Source organism: Pan paniscus, chromosome 17 (genome assembly GCF_029289425.2).
Source record: "Pan paniscus chromosome 17, NHGRI_mPanPan1-v2.0_pri, whole genome shotgun sequence".
In the NCBI taxonomy this organism is placed as follows: Eukaryota; Metazoa; Chordata; class Mammalia; order Primates; family Hominidae; genus Pan; species Pan paniscus.
The window spans coordinates 91240502-91260106 of record NC_073266.2 but is presented as its reverse complement, the minus strand read 5'-3'; the positions used below and the strand labels follow the sequence as shown (position 1 = coordinate 91260106).

General features: G+C 39.1%; 1 long non-coding RNA gene across 1 annotated transcript in view; it reads left to right on the top strand.

Moving 5' to 3' along the window:
• LOC117976855 (uncharacterized) overlaps positions 1–19015 on the top strand; it is a 240324-nt gene extending 221309 nt beyond the window's left edge. Inside the window, exons 2-3 of the long non-coding RNA XR_004667674.3 lie at positions 16515–16624; positions 17853–19015. This is a non-coding gene — a long non-coding RNA (uncharacterized LOC117976855). The remainder of the gene's footprint in view (positions 1–16514; positions 16625–17852) is intronic.
• The last annotated feature ends 590 nt before the right edge of the window (positions 19016–19605 follow it).

The window sequence follows — 19605 nt, the reverse complement described above, 5'->3', positions numbered from 1 at the left end:
CAACTGACAGTAAATGGAAACAATTTCTTCCTAGCCTCAACAGTGTTAGAAAAACAAAAAAGAACATGCAGAAGATGGTTGGAACAAGAAATGCAAATATACCCACTTTCCCTCTTACTGAAATTCTAGCTGGCCTCAGGCACCCAGTTTCCCCCTCAGGATTCACCAAGTCTGCACCTCCACCAGTTTCCTGGGGGCAAATGGGGATATAACAAAAGACCAACAATATTGACTCTCAGATACATTGAGTGGATAGAAGACCTGAATCTCTTCTCTCAAGAGTATCTTTTGATGACCAGTTGACCCACAGCTAAGGTTTAGCCTCCCATGTGTGGCTGCTGGAGACTCTGCCTGAGATGTTCCGCTTTGAGCAGTGACTAGGTCTCTAGGAAGACAGCTAGCTCCACATTACTTTTCAGTACCACAAGAAAGGGACAGCTAAAGTCAGTGGCTCAGTTCCCTCTCCCCTCTGCCAAAGCTGGCTCGTGAAGGAAGGTTTTCAAACTGTCTGGGTTGGCTTAGGTAGCACATTGGCTGCTGCAATCTTAGCAGCCTCCTGCAATCTTAGCAGCCTCCTGCCATCCTTTCTGATGAAGTTCAGCACAGGCCTCTGCCTCTTCCCTCAGCTATACTGTGTTTGCTTGCTTAGAATTCCATTTACAAGGGATGGTATGAGTTTAATAGCATGGCCATGCCTGTTGCTCATGCCCGCTGTCCTGTACAACTCCTCCCAAAGTGTTACAGGCATCATGTCTGTTATGGAGTGAACGCTTGCTTCCCTCACTCCACCAGATTCATACACTGAAATCCTAACCCCAATGGGATGATATTAAGAGATGGAGCCTTTGGGAGGTGGTCAGGTTTAGATGAGGTCATTAAGGCCTGGCTTCATCACGGATTAGTATTCTTATAAGAAGAGACACCAGAGCATGTCCTTTCCAGCCTGTGAAGACAGAGCAAGCAGAAAGGGAGCCCACACCAGGACCCAAACATACTGGCACCCTGATTTCAGACTTCCAGCCTCCAGAGCTGTGGGAAGTAAATGTCTGGTGTTTAAGCCATCCAACCTATGGTTTTTCATTATGGTAGCCCAAGCCGACAGACAGTATCCAAATTTAGGGTCCTAAGAGACTTTGCAGCAGTTCCAAATCCTAGTTCTGAAGTCCTATTTAAGGATTGTATGCCAAACAGTAAAGAGAGACTTCAGGTGCTTATGGTTCCTTCTGTCCTTTACGGAAAGATGCTTTCTAAATTCTAATACTGTCCACGGCCACTCCACAGGCTGACACAGCACTCTGGGTTTGGCCAATGGCTGCAACTACACATTTTAAAAGCAGTCTCTACAACAGAGCCACATGACATGACAGGGTGCCCTCTCAACCCTCAGTCATATTTTTCTCTGTGATAAAAACTCTCACAGGCAAAGAAATCCTTGACTATGAAAACTAATGGTATTTGTCTATGCACCACTGCACAATAATGAGACTGGATTTTCCTCTGTGACCTATGAAAATTGCGCTCATTACTTCATGGGTGTAATATATCTATAGTGTAGAGACACCCTACTTAATTCTTCCTTTATTCAGGAAGCAAGTTAATATAAGTCAGGTAGTTGTGTATGAGGGCAGAAATAATAATGATTTGAATATATGCCCATAAATATCCTAGATTAGCCTGGGATAGATCTTTCCAAAAATGAGAGGATTAAAGTCAATGATTTCCTTGACACCCTTCATTCTTGGGTTAAGAAGGCACAATTTTCTGTGTTTGTTTTGGGTTGGGGAAATGTGCAGAGCTTAGGGGACCTCCCCAAGGCTACCTAGCAAATTGATGGCAGAGCCAATCCAGTGTCATAAGCAGTGCCTGAGACCTGTGCAGCCTGGAGTTCTCCTGCTCTAGAGAGGGTCTCATGCTTGGTTTAATGCTCTGCTGGGACTCTCTTGAAATTTTTAATAATTTTTGAACAAGGGGCCATATGTTTCATTTTGCACTGGGCCACAAAAATTATGTAGCTTGTCCCGATCATAAGCTTCCAGTACTTTAGACATATCATTTGGATCTCATATTCTGAAATTGTAAATTATGCCTTTCAACTAGATGTTAGTAAGAACCTGGTACAATGGAGAAAAATGATGAAAGATTTTCCTATGGGCAAGGCAAGCCAAACAGGCAGTGGTGCTGGGGACTTGCAAGAGCTAGGATAATGTATTCTTCCATGTTCTTTAAAGAGGAAGGAGACAATGTGCTCTATACAAGGTCGCCCGCAGAGAACACAAAGGCTTTCTGCACCCTGGCACTAGTAATCTGAGACTTTTGCCCAGATTTTAAAACTTTGCAATCCATTTAAAATTATGAACTAGAAGCAGTGTTTGCAATGCTTTTTTATTTCCATACTATAAATAAAGTACTATAAATAAATGGCTGTACATTTAAGTCTTTGAAACTTTAAGTGCATTTAAATTATAAGGCATGGGCATGAATGTATAAACAGTGCTGATCCAATTGGATTATGGATTGAGAGTGTGTGTTTTAGTTCTTTATTTCTTTAAACATATGGACTTGGTGAGGGCAATGATATATCTAATTTCATTCTTTATTTAGCTCCAGTGGGGTCAAAGTCACCTGATTTGCCAATATGAGGTTATCAGTTTTTCCAATCTTACAATTTTCCTTGATAGAGTTGTGATAAAAAGTGGAATATCTACATGATAATGTACCATTGCTTTGCCACTTACTGACCTCTTGCATTTCACCTATTTCATGTCTTTTTTTCATATCCTGGTGCAAAAAACCAAATACCTTCCATCTTACAGTATAATATGGTGTACAGTACGTTCCTGATCATTTATAGCAGTAATTCTCAACTGGGTGGCAATTTCATTACTTAGGGGATTGGCTAATGTTTGGAGGCATTTTTGATTTTGTAAATCAGGAGACTCTACCAAAATCTAGCGGATAGAGGCTGTTCAGCACCCTTGAATGCACTAAGAAGCTTCCCTAATAGAGAATTATCTGGCCCTAAATTAACAATAGCAAGGTTGAGGAATCCTGCTCTGCAGTTTAGAATCAGATGCAGAATTAACCTTTTGCTGTCCTGAATAAGGTGAAAGTGAGAATGCTGGCATGTGGCTCAGCTACTTAAGTGCTGTCAAAGCAAATGTCAGCTAGATTGACAGGTATTTTATTTTATTTTTTAGGGAAAGAGCAAAGAGTGTTCCCTGTAAAAGGTAAAGAGTTGTTGGAACTAAAATAGTTTTCTGCCAGGAAAAGAGACTGGGGATTCCTAGTCTGTGTTAATAAGCTGACCTTTCTAACACCTTCCAAGGCTTTTTTGTATCTCTTTGTTTTCTGTCTTTTTGGTAAGATCACTTAACAGGAGATCTACAAATTTCATCAAATCATATGTGCAATTCTTTGTATATCAGTTATACCTCAATAAAACTATTTGGAAAACATGTTGGCATTATTTGTTGAAGTAGAGACTGAGAACTAATAGAGAAAGGTCAACACTAATTGTGGTCCTAGCCTTCAAGAAAGGCATGGATGGCCTTAGAGGAGAAAGAAATATGTGTAGAGGGGGGGAATCATATTCAAATTCCAAATAATCACAGCTTTGTGAGGTTATACCCTTTTACCTTTCAGTAGTGGTTTGACAAAGGGGTGTCAGTAGCAAAGCCAAATTTCTGGGCTTTGGAGGGTATTTATTAGAGAGAGAGAGAAATTTTCATATGTTCGGTAAGCTGAAAATTACGTCAACATACTTGTGGTATAAATGAGTTGTAGTTCTTGAAGACTGTAAAGCTGCGACTCACCAATTCGGGATAGCTGACTTTCTTAGCTCTCATCTTCTATTGGTAGGTGTGTGAATAACTTCTTTATCACCAACTAAATAGTCTTCTAGGACTTTATCACCCTTTTCATAAGATTATGTGTGTCCTGGTGGCGAGAAGCCTGAGCCAAGTTTTGCAATACAAGTAAGTATTCCTTTTGCTGGGCCATAAATGGCTGATATGTTTGAAGCTGGCAATAAAGTCACCACTAGATGCCAAAGGGAAATATGGTTGGTATAGTGTCTGGGGGCAGCTTAGAAAAGTCTTTGATCAAGTGAATGCTGGGTGATCTATGGGCCCCTACACAGTCCATGGGTGCACAAACAATGAGCTTTGCCAGATCCACTCACTCTTAATTTCAGGACAGCTGGTCCTCTCCATTCATGGGCAACTTTCCCAGAATAAATGTCCATACTCCATGATTAACTCCCTCCTTCTTTTCCTTTCATGCTTCTGCTTCTTGTTTAGACTCAAGGAAAATCTTTCTTCCAGCAGTGTCTCCTTTTCCCTTCCTATCAAATCCCTTCTTTCAACCTGCACCTGAAGCCCAGTTCTCTAGATCAGCACTATCCAATAGAAATACAATGCAAGCCACATATAGTTACTTGTGAATATCCCAGTGGACACGTTAAAGAACTAAAAAAGAAACAAGTGAAGTGAATTTTAGTAATACATTTTATTTAACCCAATATATGCAGAATAACATCTTTTGAAGAATTATTTGGCTTTGGTTCTGATGAGGTTTATATTTTCTTATTTTGGGTTGGTAGAAAAGTGTTATGTGAAAGAACATATATTAAGTGCCTTTTATGGTCTGTCACATGGTGATAGCTATTGTTTTTATTTCCTCTGGGCTGGGCTCCAGGCCTCTCCTAGATATTCAGACATTTATCCCTGGGGTAGGCAGGGAACTGTCAGAATTTTGCCTTGATAGTTTAGATTTTAGACAGCATAGAATCTGGGAATGGGTATGTATGTATGAATACAAAAAAAGTATGTGTAAAACATCCATGCCTTTTTGAGTCTTCAGTAGTTCTAGGAATTTTTAAATGAGGGCATTCTATTAATATTTTGGGTCATAGCTAATATATTGCACATTATACCAAATTTATGCTTAGCATTGTTTCACAAGTTTCATTAACTTCTGATCTGCCCAAATTTGCCAAACTAGGTGTATTAGTTTAATGGGGTTGCAATAACAAAGATCACAGACGGTGTGGCTGAAGCAAAAGAAATGTATTTTCTTACAGTTTTGGCAGCCAGAAGTCTGAGATCCGAGTGTGGGCAGGGATGGTTTCTTCTGAGGCCTCTCTCCTTGGGCTGCACGTGGACGCCTTCTTGCTGTGTCTTCACGTTGCTGTGAGGACCACCTTGCCGTGGTCTTTCCTCTGTGCACAAGCATGTGTGCACCGCAATCTCCTATTCTCACATGGACACTGGGCTAGGGCCCATCTATATGATTTGAGCTTACCTTAATGACCTCTTTAAAGGCTTTATCTCGAAATACAGTCAGTCACATTCTGAGGTGCTGTGAGTGAGGGCTTCACCATATAATTCTGGCAGCAGGACACAATAATCTCATAACACTAGGTAACCCCAGAGAGGATATCCAACTGTCTTTATCCATCTCCTTTCATTAGCCAGCTATGGCTTTGGTACCTTTGACCCAAGTAGCCTACCGTATTCTATGGATCCATTTGAGAATTCCAAGGAGTTTTTTATGGCTCTTTTCCCATTCTCTTACCTTTTCTGATGAATGTCTACCTTGGAAACAAATTATCCACATGAATCAGACTGTAGTTCAGTAGAAAAACTGCTAAAAATCATTGTTATTTCTTATTTGGAATGTTTTAAACATTCAAACAGTGTAAAATGACACTGTTTCTATATGCAATTTCAAAAGACTGAAAAGGCGATTTGGTTTTTGTTTGATTTTTCTGTGTTGACTTTAAGACAATACTTCAGAAACTTTTTAGACTGTTTGATTTTATTTCTCCAGTTTCTTCACATTAGATTTTTTGTACCATATCTTCAAATTAATGTCAAGCAAAATGACTTCTATTCAATTAACACTCCTAAATGCTTCTTGTTTGACCTCACTTCCTTGGAGCTGTCAGTCTTATTTGTGTCTTGAATCAAATCTCTTGTCCTTGGATTTATTCTTGCTTTTTTTTTTTTTTTTTTTTAAATTAAGGACTTTGGAAGGCTGAGACAGGCAGATCACGAGGTCAGGAGATCGAGACCATCCTGGCCAACATGGTGAAACCCTGTCTCTACTAAAAATACAAAAAAAAAAAAAAAAAAAATTAGCTGAGCATGGTGGTGTGTGTCTGTGGTCCCAGCTATTCAGGAGGCTGAGGCAGGGGAATCACTTGAACCTGGGAGGCAGAGGTTGCGGTAAGCTGAGATTGCGCCACTGCACTCCAGCCTGGCAACAGAACCAGATTCCATCTCAAAAAAAAAGAAAAAAAAACAACAAAAAAAAATTAAGGTCAATGTTGTTAACTTTACCAAAAATTGCCCTAATAATAACTATTTCTCTGGATATGTGTGTATTATACTATGTGAATGGAATTTCAGTGCATGCTGCATGATATGGTTTGGCTGTGTCCTTGAATTTTAGCTTTCATAATTCCCACATCTCATCTTGAATTGTAGGTTTCATAATTCCCGCATGTCGTGGGAGGGACCTGGTGAGAGATAATTGAATAATGGTGGCGGGTCTTTCCCATGTTGTTCTCATGATAATGAATAAGACTCACGAGATCTGATGATTTTATAAAGGGGAGTTCCCCTGCACATGCTCTCTTGCCTGCTGCCATGTAAGACGTGACTTTGCTCCTCATTTGCCTTCCACCATGATTGTGAGGCCTCCCAGCCTTGTGGAACTATGAGTCTGTTAAACCTCCTTTTCTTTATAAATCACCCAGTCTCCAGTATGTCTTTATTAGCAGCATGAAAATGATCTAATACAATGCACATAATCTCTACTAATCTCAGGAGTACTATTTGATTAGAAGTTATTATAAGTGGTTCTTGCACTTTAGTCTATATTTACATAATTCCTGAAAATAAAATGCTGGATTGCAATGAGAAAATATCACCTATCAGTGGTATGGTCTGACCAGCATGATTCTCAAATAAAACACTCAATTAGACTTTCTCATTATAAAGTCAATATTACTCATCCACAATTGGGGGAAAATTATTATTAGATGTTTTCCTTACAGTGGCACTTTTTATTTTTTCTAATCAATACTCAGACTTATACATGGCTCCTTTGAGTCAATGATTGTTTTTTGTTTGTTTGTGGATGAGTTTTTGGGTAACTGGTCATATCAAAGTTTAATTTTGGCCTTATAAGGATGCTGCTGTAAATAGATTAACTAATAGTCAAGTGGCAGCAAGGTATACAGATTTTTTTGTTGTTAATTATTTGAATTGATGATCTTGAGTGTTATGTGTGCACAGTTGTTGTCTCCCACTTAGACAGTCTTGTGTAAGTCAGTGGTTCCTCATTCTTTGTGGTCGCTCACTGGGTGGCTTTCATTTGGGCACATCATATTCACTTGTACATCTCCTTGCTTGCAATGTCTTTCTTCTGACTCCCCCTTCACTGAATCTTTGTTTCACACACAGGACTTTCTTGGAGTCTTGGTGCCACATACTTGAAGCAGCTCAACCTTCCAGGCCTTGCAAGGGTCACCTTCAGTACAAAAACAGTTCATGCATTTTATGGTTACATTTGTCTTGACAGTTAATGTGAAGTATAGCATAGACAGTACTTATGGGACTGTTTGCAAATATGAATGTTTCTCTTTGGGTAGGTTCAGGCTGCTTGTATTCATAGAGAGCTGAAGTGAGGGTCTCTGCATGCATCCTCAGCTTGTGCCATGTTGCATCCTTTCTTCCAAGCTTCCGAAGGTCCATGGCTGGGTCTTGTAGGATGGGTTTTGCCAATCGGAACATTGCTGAGGAGATTGCCACAACCCTCACCTTATCACATGAGAGATTCTTCATTGTCATTATGTTTTTCCTAATGACAGTTCACATTTGCTCACTTATTTACTCATTCATACACACATCCTTGCCTGTATTCAGCGCATGTGTATCTGCCCCCTATGAGGCCCTGCACCAGGCACCAGTGATCACAAGATCCATAACACAGGCACCACTCCCAAAGGGCTCACCGTATATTGGAAAGATAAGCACATGCACTCTGATATATCTGATGAATGGACGATCAGTTTATCACGCACTGATGCCCTACTAAAGTTAAGTTTGACATACAGCACAGACTATGAGGCAGGCTTCACCCTAGACGCATTTACAATCTATGAGAAAGGTGACATTTTAAACAGAATATTTTAATGGTGTGTTTATGCTTCAACGTAGGAATCCACAGCTATTTTCTGGATTTCCATCAGGGATCTAGACTGTAGCTTGCAGGACCAGGTATGAGAAGGTTTATGTGCAGAACTCCTGGACATTCTGCTGAGGTGACTCCCACTGGTGGTATGGAAGCTGGCCAAGGGAAAGAGTGGAGAAAATGTCTTCCAGGCAACATTAAAAGCATTCAGTGAAGGCAGGTAATAAAAGATACATTGTGTGTTGGAGAATTGTTAGCAGTCAGTATTACCGGAGTTTAATTATGAATCAAAGGAGATTGCCTGGCTATTGGCAGGAGGTGAGTCTGGACAGATAGGTAGGTGGCAGCTCATTCAGGGTCAAATCTACTCTTAATGGGCTGGGGCACTATCCTGCAAGACAGAAGTTCTCATCCCTACCAGACATTTCCTTCTACTTAAATGTTTAATAATTCTCTTTTTACTGTCTTGAAATCTGCAGATCATATAACCTATCAATCTGTAACTTAAATTTAAGCATTTATATAATCTTTTTACTATAATATGAAGAAATATAACAGAAAAATTAATTTATAATAAAATGATGTCTATTTAAGGAGGTAAATGTTTGCATATAACCTCATTAAGGAATATGAGAAAATGATAAGAAGTTTAAATTAAACATAGAATAATAAGTGTGACAACTTCAAATGCAGACTGACATGTGCCACGTTGATGACTCAGATGCATGGGAATATTACAGTGATGCAATTTTCTAAAATGATCAATAACATTTGCCACCTTTAGAATAAAGCACAATGCAAGGTAGATGCATTCCTGGAAAAATCAGTGTACATTAAAACTGTATGAGTGCTTTGGGTTGACGGGCAAAGTGTGTGGGGCCATCCCACACATCCCAGAACATCTGCATCCTTGGCCTCACTGCTCACGGCCATAGCCTTCTGCCCATCACTGTGACAGCCCCAGACCCACACATCCATTTCCACACATGCAGGTACTGCCTCTCTAAGAAATGTTGCTTTGGACAATGAGAATTAAGAGTGTTAGTCAAGAGACTACCATGACCAATTTGCATGTAGTCAGATACTTCCAGAGTGTTTGTGACTTGAGTTTGAGGAGCACAAGATGGGAGGCAAGAAGATCTGTTACTGAGCTACTGCAATCGTCCATGAGATATGCAAAGATGGAATGAGGACAGTTGTAGTGGGAAGGGAAAAGAGTGAAAGGCATTGGAGACTGTTGGTGAGCTGAAGTATTAAGGTGCAGTGATTGAGTTGGTGCAGGGGGAAGAAGGAGAGTTCTTTGGCATGAGTCCCAGATTTCTGCCCTGGGAGGTGGATGGGCCCCTGGTACAGGAAACTGAGAAACAAAACACCAGAAGAATAAATACAGAGGAAAGATGATGAGTCTGGTTTCAACTGACTTCTAGTGCAGGTGTCCATAAGTGTCTATATTTACATGTGTATGTATATACATGTTTATGTTACATATGTATTATATGGTATATATGTACACATATGAACACATATGTATTATATATGTATGTGTATATATTTATATATGCATGTATATATTATATATAATACATGTGTACACATATTATATGTGTATATTTATATATGCATGTGTATATTACATATGTTTGTGTGTGTGTGTGTGTGTGTGTATACGTCTAAAATTTAGTGGAAAGATCAAGGTTGGAGAGAAAGGTTTAGCTAGCATAGGGTTGATAGCTAAAACTATGAAAGTATTTCCAGAAAAGAGTTTGCGACACTAGATGAGAAGAAGAGCAAGAGTGTGAAACTTTCAGGAAAAAGTGTTTAAGAAGAAGGAAAAGCAGGAGGAGCCCACAATGAAGAACAAAGAAGAAGAGAAGAATTAACAAAGGAAGATGGATTCATGGAGGAAGACACAATCAATAGTCTCAAATGCAGGAGGAAGCTTAGTATGTGTATACTACCATAACACACAACAATTTATACCCACCCTTCCCACATGGAAGTTAGGGGCAGCTTTACAAACAAAGTGTCTTTTAAATACAACTGATCGGGCAGATGCAGAGGCTCATGCCACCCAGCACATTGGGAGGACAAGGCAGGAGGATCCCTTGAGTCCTACAGTTTGAGACCAGCCTGGGCAACATGGCGAAACCCTACTTCTACAAAAAATATGAAAACTAGCCAGGTGTGGAGGTGCACACTTGCAGTCTCAGCTACTTTAGAGGCTGAGGTGGGAAGATTGTTTGAGCGTGGGGAGTTCAAGGCTGCAGTGAGCTATGATCGCGCCACTGCACTCCAGCCTAGGTAACAGAGTGAGACCCTGTCTAAAACAAACAAACAAACAAAAACCCTGATCTTTTCAGAAGCATGTAAGGAAGCATTCTGAAGACAGTCTAATAAAGAAATCATGGTGTCCATATATCTGTTTTTCTGTATTCCTGAGTATTCATGCACACACATAAACATGTCGTAAGATATGGGTATTTATATGAATGATTGTATGCATAAATGTTTGTATATAAAAAGGCATGTTTACAATCTTCATTCTAACCTTCACATTTCCTAAGGTACGGTTGTGTCGTAGTGCTTAACATTTAGGGTTTTGAAAGTTGAAGGGATTTGTATGTGTCTCACACCTTTATATCAGCTTTAATCTTTACAGGACCGCCATTTTGTTTTTAACTCTTGCTCTTTCCAGGAATAAAATCTTACTGTGCTAAACATGAGTTATCCCAGTCATTTGAATAACCAGACAAAGGAGTGAGGGCTCATGTTTCTTTCATATTTACACCTTTTGAAGAAACGATTTTTCATAAAATGTGCAGTTTGATACTTATGCAAATATGTGCTTAGTTTTAAGGACTCAGTGTCAGTTTAGAGAAATCTTCGCTAAGCTTTCCTGCAGTTGTAACCCTGGTAATGACAACTGTCACTATCCTCATTATAGAGAAGGTGATCTGGATGCCTGAGGACACTAAACCATTTACATGTTGCCTAGGACATTCAGTGCCTTGCCAGACCCCTTGATTGAGCTCCTAAGGTGTTGGATTGATCCTTGCATGAGTTGGATTCTGAGAGTGTTTTAGGTAGAAAGGACAAGATATTAAGATATCCACATCCAGATCACATACAGGGCTAAATTGCTACAAGGTAGGTTTTCCTGCTATGGAGAAATGTCTCATTAACAGAAATCTGTTTGGAAATTCAGTGACAACTGTATTAGCAGGAAGACTCCCAGGTCTTTAGGTCAGTTCATTGCGATGAGAATCAGGCTAGCCTGAAGCCTGTGTCTTTTTTCCTTTAGGGAAAGAGATTCACCTTGTCACATTCAATAATTTGAAAAACACTGACGACAATGACATTCCTAGTGCCTTAGACACCCAGAGTGAATCATTTCCTGATACTTACTTCCTCCATATAGCAATTTGGCTACTAAATCATGCTGTTGATGAAAGATTTTGTTTTCTTTCTTCATTCTTTAGTTTTAAGATGAAAAAAAGAAGAATTATAAAACAACACTCACTTTCAATTTTAAAGTTAATATTCAAATCCAGTCACATGTTGTCTGCATGTTTTATGTTTGTACTAGAATTTGTACTTATCAAACAAAAATATCACATCTCACAATTAGTACTCTATTTCAGTGTATTAAAATTTAAACACAAAAATTTTCAAGTGGTCATACAGAATGACAACAACGAAGCAACACAAATGCAGTTTCTTAGTCTTTCCCATCACTACACTGTGTTCTTAAATACACTGTTGAAATGCAGCACTAGATGGTGAGGCAGCAGAGAGTCCCTAAAACGCATCCACAGGAAGCTCGTACCATTCTGAGCCACTAAGAACTTAATCTCCTTTGGGAGGCCAAGGCAGGCGGATCACTTGACGTCAGGAGTTTGAGACCAGCCTGGCCAACATGGTGAAACATGTTTTCTCTACTAAAAACAAAAATTAGCCAGGTGTGGTGGTACGTGCCTGTAATCCCAGCTACTTGGGAGGCTGAGGCATGAGAATTGGTTGAGCCTGGGAGGCAGAGGTTGCAGTGAGTCAAGATCACACCACTGCATTCCAGCCTGGGTGACAGAGTGAGACTGTCTCAAAAAAAAATTAATAATAATATAAATAAATAAATAAATAAATAAGAACTTACTGTCATTCCTCCAGTGTCAGAAAATGATCATTTAACTGGAAAGTCCCTAAATTTAACTTCCAGGTAGACCATCATGTTTACTAAAGAAGAATAATAAAAATATGTTAATTTGTAGCTTATACATGAGTTTTTAAAATTCAGTAGTAATCACATTTAAAACTTAGATCTTTTTTTTCTCCTAAGGGAGGTATAACTTATCACTGACCTTATTTAGAATTGCCATTTCATGATGTTAATAAAAAGCAGGCAGTCTGCTAATTGTTGGCTTTAAATTCTCTACAATCAGTGAATCTCCCTCCTTCTCCCCTCCAAAGCCTGCACTTGGATCAGATCTTGCCTGCCACCCCCACGTTGGAGCACAACCGATAATGAAATAGGTCTATCAGGTACCTTAACATCTGCTGCAATTACATCCAGAAGTCCAAGATTAAAAAAAAATCTATATGAAGCAATTTGTAGTAGAGAACTATTATACAATTGTTATAGACTGAACGCCTATGTCCCTCCCAATATTCACAGGTTGAATCCCTTATTCCAAAATGTGATGGTATTTGGAGATGGAATCTTTGGGAAGTGACTAGAGTCAGATGACGTCATGATGATCTGATGGGCAGGGACAGGAGAGAGCTTTCTCTCTCTCTCTCTCTCTCTCTTTCTCTCTCTCTCTCTCCCTCCCTCTTCAGGTGTGCAAATACAAGAGGTCTAGAGAAAACACAGTGAAATGGCAGGCTCCTTTGAGCCAAGAAAAGAGGTCTCAGGATGAAACTACCTTCCTGGCACCCTGGTCTTGGACTTCCTAGACTCCAGAATTGTGAGAAAGAAATTGCTGCTGTTTAAGCCGCCCTGTCTATGGTATTTTGTTATGGCAGCCTGAGCAGACTAACACAATGATAGTCCCCTTGCAACATTTTAATTTCCAAATCTTCCCTAGTTTTGTGAGAGAACTTTTATATCAATGATGTTTCGTTTGAAGGAATTTTCTATAACTCGTTTACAAGTCCTTAATTAATAGAGCTTTTTTTTTTTTCTCCCAACAGAAGCTGCAACTCAAACCTTAACTATAATGGTGTGAATGGTCTAGTATAATGGTGATCCATGACTTCTAACAACAGGGTGTTTAAAATAAGATTTAATGTGGCCTGAAAAGCTAGATTTAACCTTTTATTACAGGCAGTATTAAAAGGGTCTAAAGTAATGAAGCGTATAAAGGCTTATGGAGAATAATAGACACAATAAGGGAATTTGAAACTCGAGCCAGCTATGAGGAAATGGTGCAGCTCCATCTTCCTCACTGGTGCTCCGCGTGCTAATGTCTAGAGTTTGCCAGGGGCCTTAATTATGGCAACATGCAGCTAAAGATACTCCCATACCACCTCATCCAACGGAAATGTGGGCATTTGGCTAAGCGAGGTTAAAATGTCAGGAATTACTGTATTCAACAGTCACCAATGGCAGCGCCTCCGCGTTTGATTCGGGACGTTCCTGTGGGAGGGAGCGGCTGGATCACACTTTGGTGTGCGGCTGGCTCTGCTCACATCCTCGTCCTTGGCATTACAGCGCTTCTTCACAAATGACTCTTGACCGACAAGCAAACACCACCAGGCATCTGGATGAGCGGCGTGTCCTGCTGCTGATTATTTTGAAATAGCAGCGATGTTTTGAAACAGGCATGTCTCCGTTGGCAGGTAAGAAAGACGAAGTGAAGCGAGGCACCAGCACACCACAGTGCTCCGTCAAGCTCTTGTCTATTAAACAAACGGTGTTAGATAGACACTAACTAACATGTTGACCTTGCTGAAATGTTTGTCTAGTTTCAAGCTATTTACTTTTCCTGGATGTTTGCTCTTCTTTTATTTTTCAAGTATTTAAATATATGGAGAGCATTCTAAGCATGCACATATTTATCTGCTATGTTTGTCAGCACATTCTTCACCAGTCTTAGAGTTTTAGGTTAAATTTTCTGGTTTTGGAGGAAAATAAACAAGCAGACAGACAGACAAGAAAAAAAAACACACAAGTAAATAAATAAAAACTGAGGAGGACTTTGGTGAGGAATGTTCTCTTGAAATTCAGAGTGATTCCCTGGACCATGATACAGAGCTGGGCAGTCAGGTGACAGATGACACCAGGTGACAGATGACACCAGGTTCCTCGCCCCCTACAAAATCAAACAGTTGCAGACTCAGTCATAGAAATTAGAGATCTTGTCTCACTCTGAAGGCGATACTTGACCTTAAGAATTTCTTAGAATTTGTGTGTCTTACGCTGTAGGAAATTTCTCCCTGCTGTCCTAGCTGATTCCTCTTTGCTCCAAGTGTTCCTCCTGCTGTAATTAAATTGAAGCTAACACGTTTGAGGCCATGATGTTTAGCAGCTGTTCAGCCAGAAACATAAAGAGACATGAAAGGCAGGCAGAACGGTTATATTAAATGAATCTCAAAGTTAGAGAAAAAATATGGACTATATTTCTGTTTTACCAGCAGTAGAACTGATCAGGCGCTATGAAAATCAAGTTTGACATTTCTACATAGTAGAATATTGCACAGGAATTACTAGACAGTATTAGTGTGCAGCCAATTTACACAGACATCATCCTCAGCTTCCCACATGTGCAACCCAGCATCAGTGGAGCTAAGCATGAGATAAAATTGTGTTACCAAGGCTGGCAGTTCCTTACTATATCTGGTTCAATTTTTTGTTATTACTAGGCTTTGCATTTATATTGTACTGAGGGCATATTATATGCGATATCTTGTGCAGGCAAAATAAGCCTTGTTTTATTAATGAAAGTTTGGGCTCAGAGATGTGGAAGGATTTAGTCAAATGTTCACAGGACACAGATAGAGAATATTATCTCTATGTGGTTAAGGGCAGGAGCTCTGAAGTCAGGTTCTGTCTTAACCCCATGATTTCCTACACACAAGACCATGGGCAAATTGTGCAACATTCTGTGCTTCAGTCCTCATTTGTCAAATAAAAGCCATTGAGAAGATTAAATGAGGTAATATATACACAGAATTGAGCACAGTGCCTCAGACTTGGCAGTCTTTTGGTTGGTTGTGACTAATATCATGATCACGCCCAAGATAAAATGGGATACTTTAAGAACTAAGAATAATTAACATTTGGCGACATGGTTTGGCTGTGTCCCCACCCAAATCTCATAATGAACTGTAGTTCCCATAATCCCAATGTGTCATGGGACCTGGTGGGAGGTAATTGAATCATGGGGATGGTTACCTCCATGCTCTTCTTGTGATAGTAAGTTCTCATGAGATCTGAGGGTTTCATAAGGGGCTCCCCCACTACCCTTTGCTTCTAACTACCACCGTCGCCACGTGAAGAAGGACATGTTTGCTTCCCCTTCTGCCATGATTGTAAGTTTCCTGAGGCCTCCTTAGCCATGCTGAACTGAGTCAATCCAACCTCTTTTCTTTATAAATTACCCAGTCTTGGGTATGTGTTTATTAGCAACATGGGAACAAAGTAATACATTGGGAAACCTCTGCTTTGGGACAGTAAATTTCTTGTGAATGGCTCTATCATTGGATGTGGAGCCATTTTGAGTTTGACTTAATACAAAAATAATTTCAGCTTTAAGGAAGTACCAAGCACTGTGAGAAACACATTCCGCCACACCTGATTTCTGTTTCCGATTCCCCTGTGTCTAGATCACCTTAGCGTTAGTTAGCATTAGAGATGGAGGGTGAGAAATGACAGCTGTGCATATTGTTTGGCATTTGAAAAATGATTTTATATTTTGATCTTTTCTTAATGGCTGCATCATCATGGCAATGTCAAGCTGTTCTTGTTTCATGTCATGAAATAAGTTTCCAAGTCACACCAAAGGGAAATATCTCATATTGGCTTGAGTTATCTCAGCTCCTACCTGCACTAGTGATGGTGAACTGCCCAAAGGGGCTGATATGCATTCAGCAGGAAAGATTTGGTCCAGGTCCTCCAAAGTGCTATTCCTATTATCTGCAATTAGAAAAGAATCTACAATATAAAAAAGTCAGTCACAAAAGTAATGAATATCCTTGTTGGCAAATAATACTTCCTTAAAACAAGCATACTTCTCTCTGTCTAAATTCTTACTTTTTGTCTCTAGAACTCCCTTCTCCCCTAATTTGCCTGTTGAAATCCTCCCCTTTCTTTCTTTTAGACATATCCCAAATTCTACTGATACACGAATCAAGAGAAGCTTCTCAAATTATGAAACTCAGAGTACATATATACACCATCCTATCCCAATCCATCTTGCTCTAAATACTGGTATGTCTACTTGGAAAAAAAAAGATTTTATGGTCAAATTAGTTTTGGAAACATTGCATTGAACTTTGTTATTTTTCCTCCGGGCTTGGAACCCTCCTCCCTTTTTCTTTTCATTAAATAGAACTTAACTTGGTTTTCTATACCCAGGACAGTTTTGGTTTTCCTTTCTTTTTTCTTTAGGGCACAAGAAGAATCAACAGTTTGTGGGAGACAGATTGTGTTTTCAGTGAGGTGACTGCAGGGTGGGCTGGATGGAACTTCAGCTTCAGTTTGGGTATTTGAGAGGCCCTTGCATCATCCAGAGAAGAGCTAACAAGAACGTGTGATAGAGCAGTGCCAGCAGACGAGATATAGGGAACAATTAGAGTGCAGTATTGGAGAGCTGGGATATCCTTGGATTGATGACTGAGTGGATCAATCCAATTGAGTTTAAAGGTTCAAGAGTAGTTGTGTGGGAGGAAGTTGGGTGCCATTTCTTGAACAAGGGAACACTAGAGGTTGACTTAGGAGTAGCCAGAGTAATAGCAGTTTTGGCACGCTGAATTTTAGGTGTAAAATAAATACATAAATTAAGATATTTAGGGGGAAACTGGAAATACAGGGCAGAGTTTAGAAGAGACCTCTAATTCGGGAAAATAGGGTTGGACATTTGTTCATAAAAATAATAATTAAGGCCGGGCACAGTGGCTCACGCCTGTAATCCCAGCACTTTGGGGGGCTGAGGGGCAGGGAGCACCTGAGGTCAGGAGCTCAAGACCAGCCTGGCCAACTTGGTGAAACCCTGTCTCTACTAAAAATACAAAAATTAGCCAGGCGTGGTGGTGCGTGCCTGTCATCCCAGCTACTCGAGAGGCTGAGGCAGGAGAATTGCTTGAACCCTGGAGGCAGAGTCTGCAGTGAGACGAGATTCCCACCACTACACTCCAGCATGGGCAACAGAGCGAGACTCCATCTCAATAGATAAATAAATAAATAAATAAATAAATAAAATAAATAAGTAAATAATAATTTTAAAAGATTACTGGCTCTGACCCTTGTGCTTTGATTAAAGGAAAGTGCACAATTCCCCTTTAACATCTTTTTACTTGTTTGTGGTTGTCTATATAAGTTTGTCTTTTGAAATTTGCATAATTTAAAGAACTTTTTGGTTTAATTACACTTCTACTGTAGAAGTTCTTCCTTTTATAAAAATAGTCATTTTCCTCCCTGGTTTTTTTTTCCCACCCAGCTTTTTTTGAGGCTGTCAAAAGCACAAGCTGCCATGGTAATGACAGGAAGATATGGGTGAAATGCCAGCCCTAATTAGAGACTTGATTGCTCTGTAATAACAAGGCCTGTATTTGATTTGGACGGTTCTGGGTTGTCAGGTAAAATGAATTAAATATGTCTGCACTTTCATTTCAAAATGTGAAAAATGTGAATGTGCATTATTTATATTGTATTTCATGGCTATAATTAATTATGTGTCTGTGGACATGATGTCCCAAAGACAGTTGATTTTATGTTCAATCTGTATGTGCATTTGTAAAACTAATTTGTTCTCATTAAAATTTTTAAGGGTTTATTCGAGTTAAACTCAGGAGGCCTTTCTGGGTATAAAACTCACAAAATACAAAGCAAAAGTCGAATTTACTTTTTTTTTGCTAGTAAACTATTCAATGCCTGAAGCATTGTACTAGATATTATTGTAGTGAATATGGTGGGCTATAAAAATAAAGAGAAGACATACTTCCTTTTCAGCTAGTACTTTTAAACTTGTTTGGAAGACTTCGGTATAAAACAAATGAACATAATGCAATCTGAGCTTCTATTACTTAGTAAAAGAACATTGTGTTTTGTCAAAGAAATAGTAAGCCTGTATGATGAATTGAACAGTTTTTCTTGTGAATAGCCTATAGAAATGTGGAAGATATTTTGCTTTCTAAAACACTGTTTGGAATTTCTTCCAGTTTTAATTTTTAATATTTGCTAAATGTATCAACCATTAATATTAAAATTTTCAAATATATTCTCTCAAGTAGTATAAAGCTTTTTTTCTTATCAGTGACAGCAGTAACTGATTTACTTTCAAGTAGACCCACAAATGAACTTCAATACTGAAAATAATTTGTGTATCTCAAGTTCACTAAAATTAATTCTCTTCATTGTAGTTGGATATAATTGCAGTTATTAGAGCAATATTTACCAAAAAATTATTTTTCATCATTTTAGTTTTTTCTATGATAGTAAATCCCTAGGTGTTCCTAGTCATGCTAGAATTAATTAGTAGTTCAATGTGAATGTTGGGTAGTTCACAGACATATTAGAGCTAATTTCAATATTAAAAAATAATATTAGCATTAATGTTAATCAGTGAATTTACAGAGAATATTCATGTCTGAAATAAAGAGATTGGCTTCCATAGGCTCTGCGTATTCCACTTCTTTGTTAATATTCTTTTGTTAATTTTCAACATGATAATAATCGTAAGGACCAGCTGATTCCTTTATTTTATCCAATTTCAGAGATGACTACCCTCAACAAGATGAAGCAATTATTTGTCTCTTTATTTCTTGTTTTCAGAGACCATTAAGCTTATTTTGTCCTCATTGGAAAACAAAGCAATTTTCTATTCAAGGTATTTCTGATTCTCAACAACTCATTTTCATTAGAAAGTAAAGTTAGAATGTCCATGGAATGCCGGCGTATAGAGAGGGGAAGTAGATCAATGGCGGAACACTTAGGAGCACCCCTGGCAAAGGAACAAGAACTTTTACATAACCTGCAAAGGAGACCAAAGAAGTAGATGCTGGGTAGGAGGAGACCAGAAACCAAGAAAAAACATTTCAGACGAACATCGCTATCAAATGAAGGAAAGGGCCATTGAAAAGTAGAAACCTGGATTGAATTTCATAGTAAGACATCAGTGCTAACTCTCGTCAGAGTTATCAGAGTGGTGTGAGAATGTGATAAAGGTGAATGATCACAATGAAGTCAAAAAC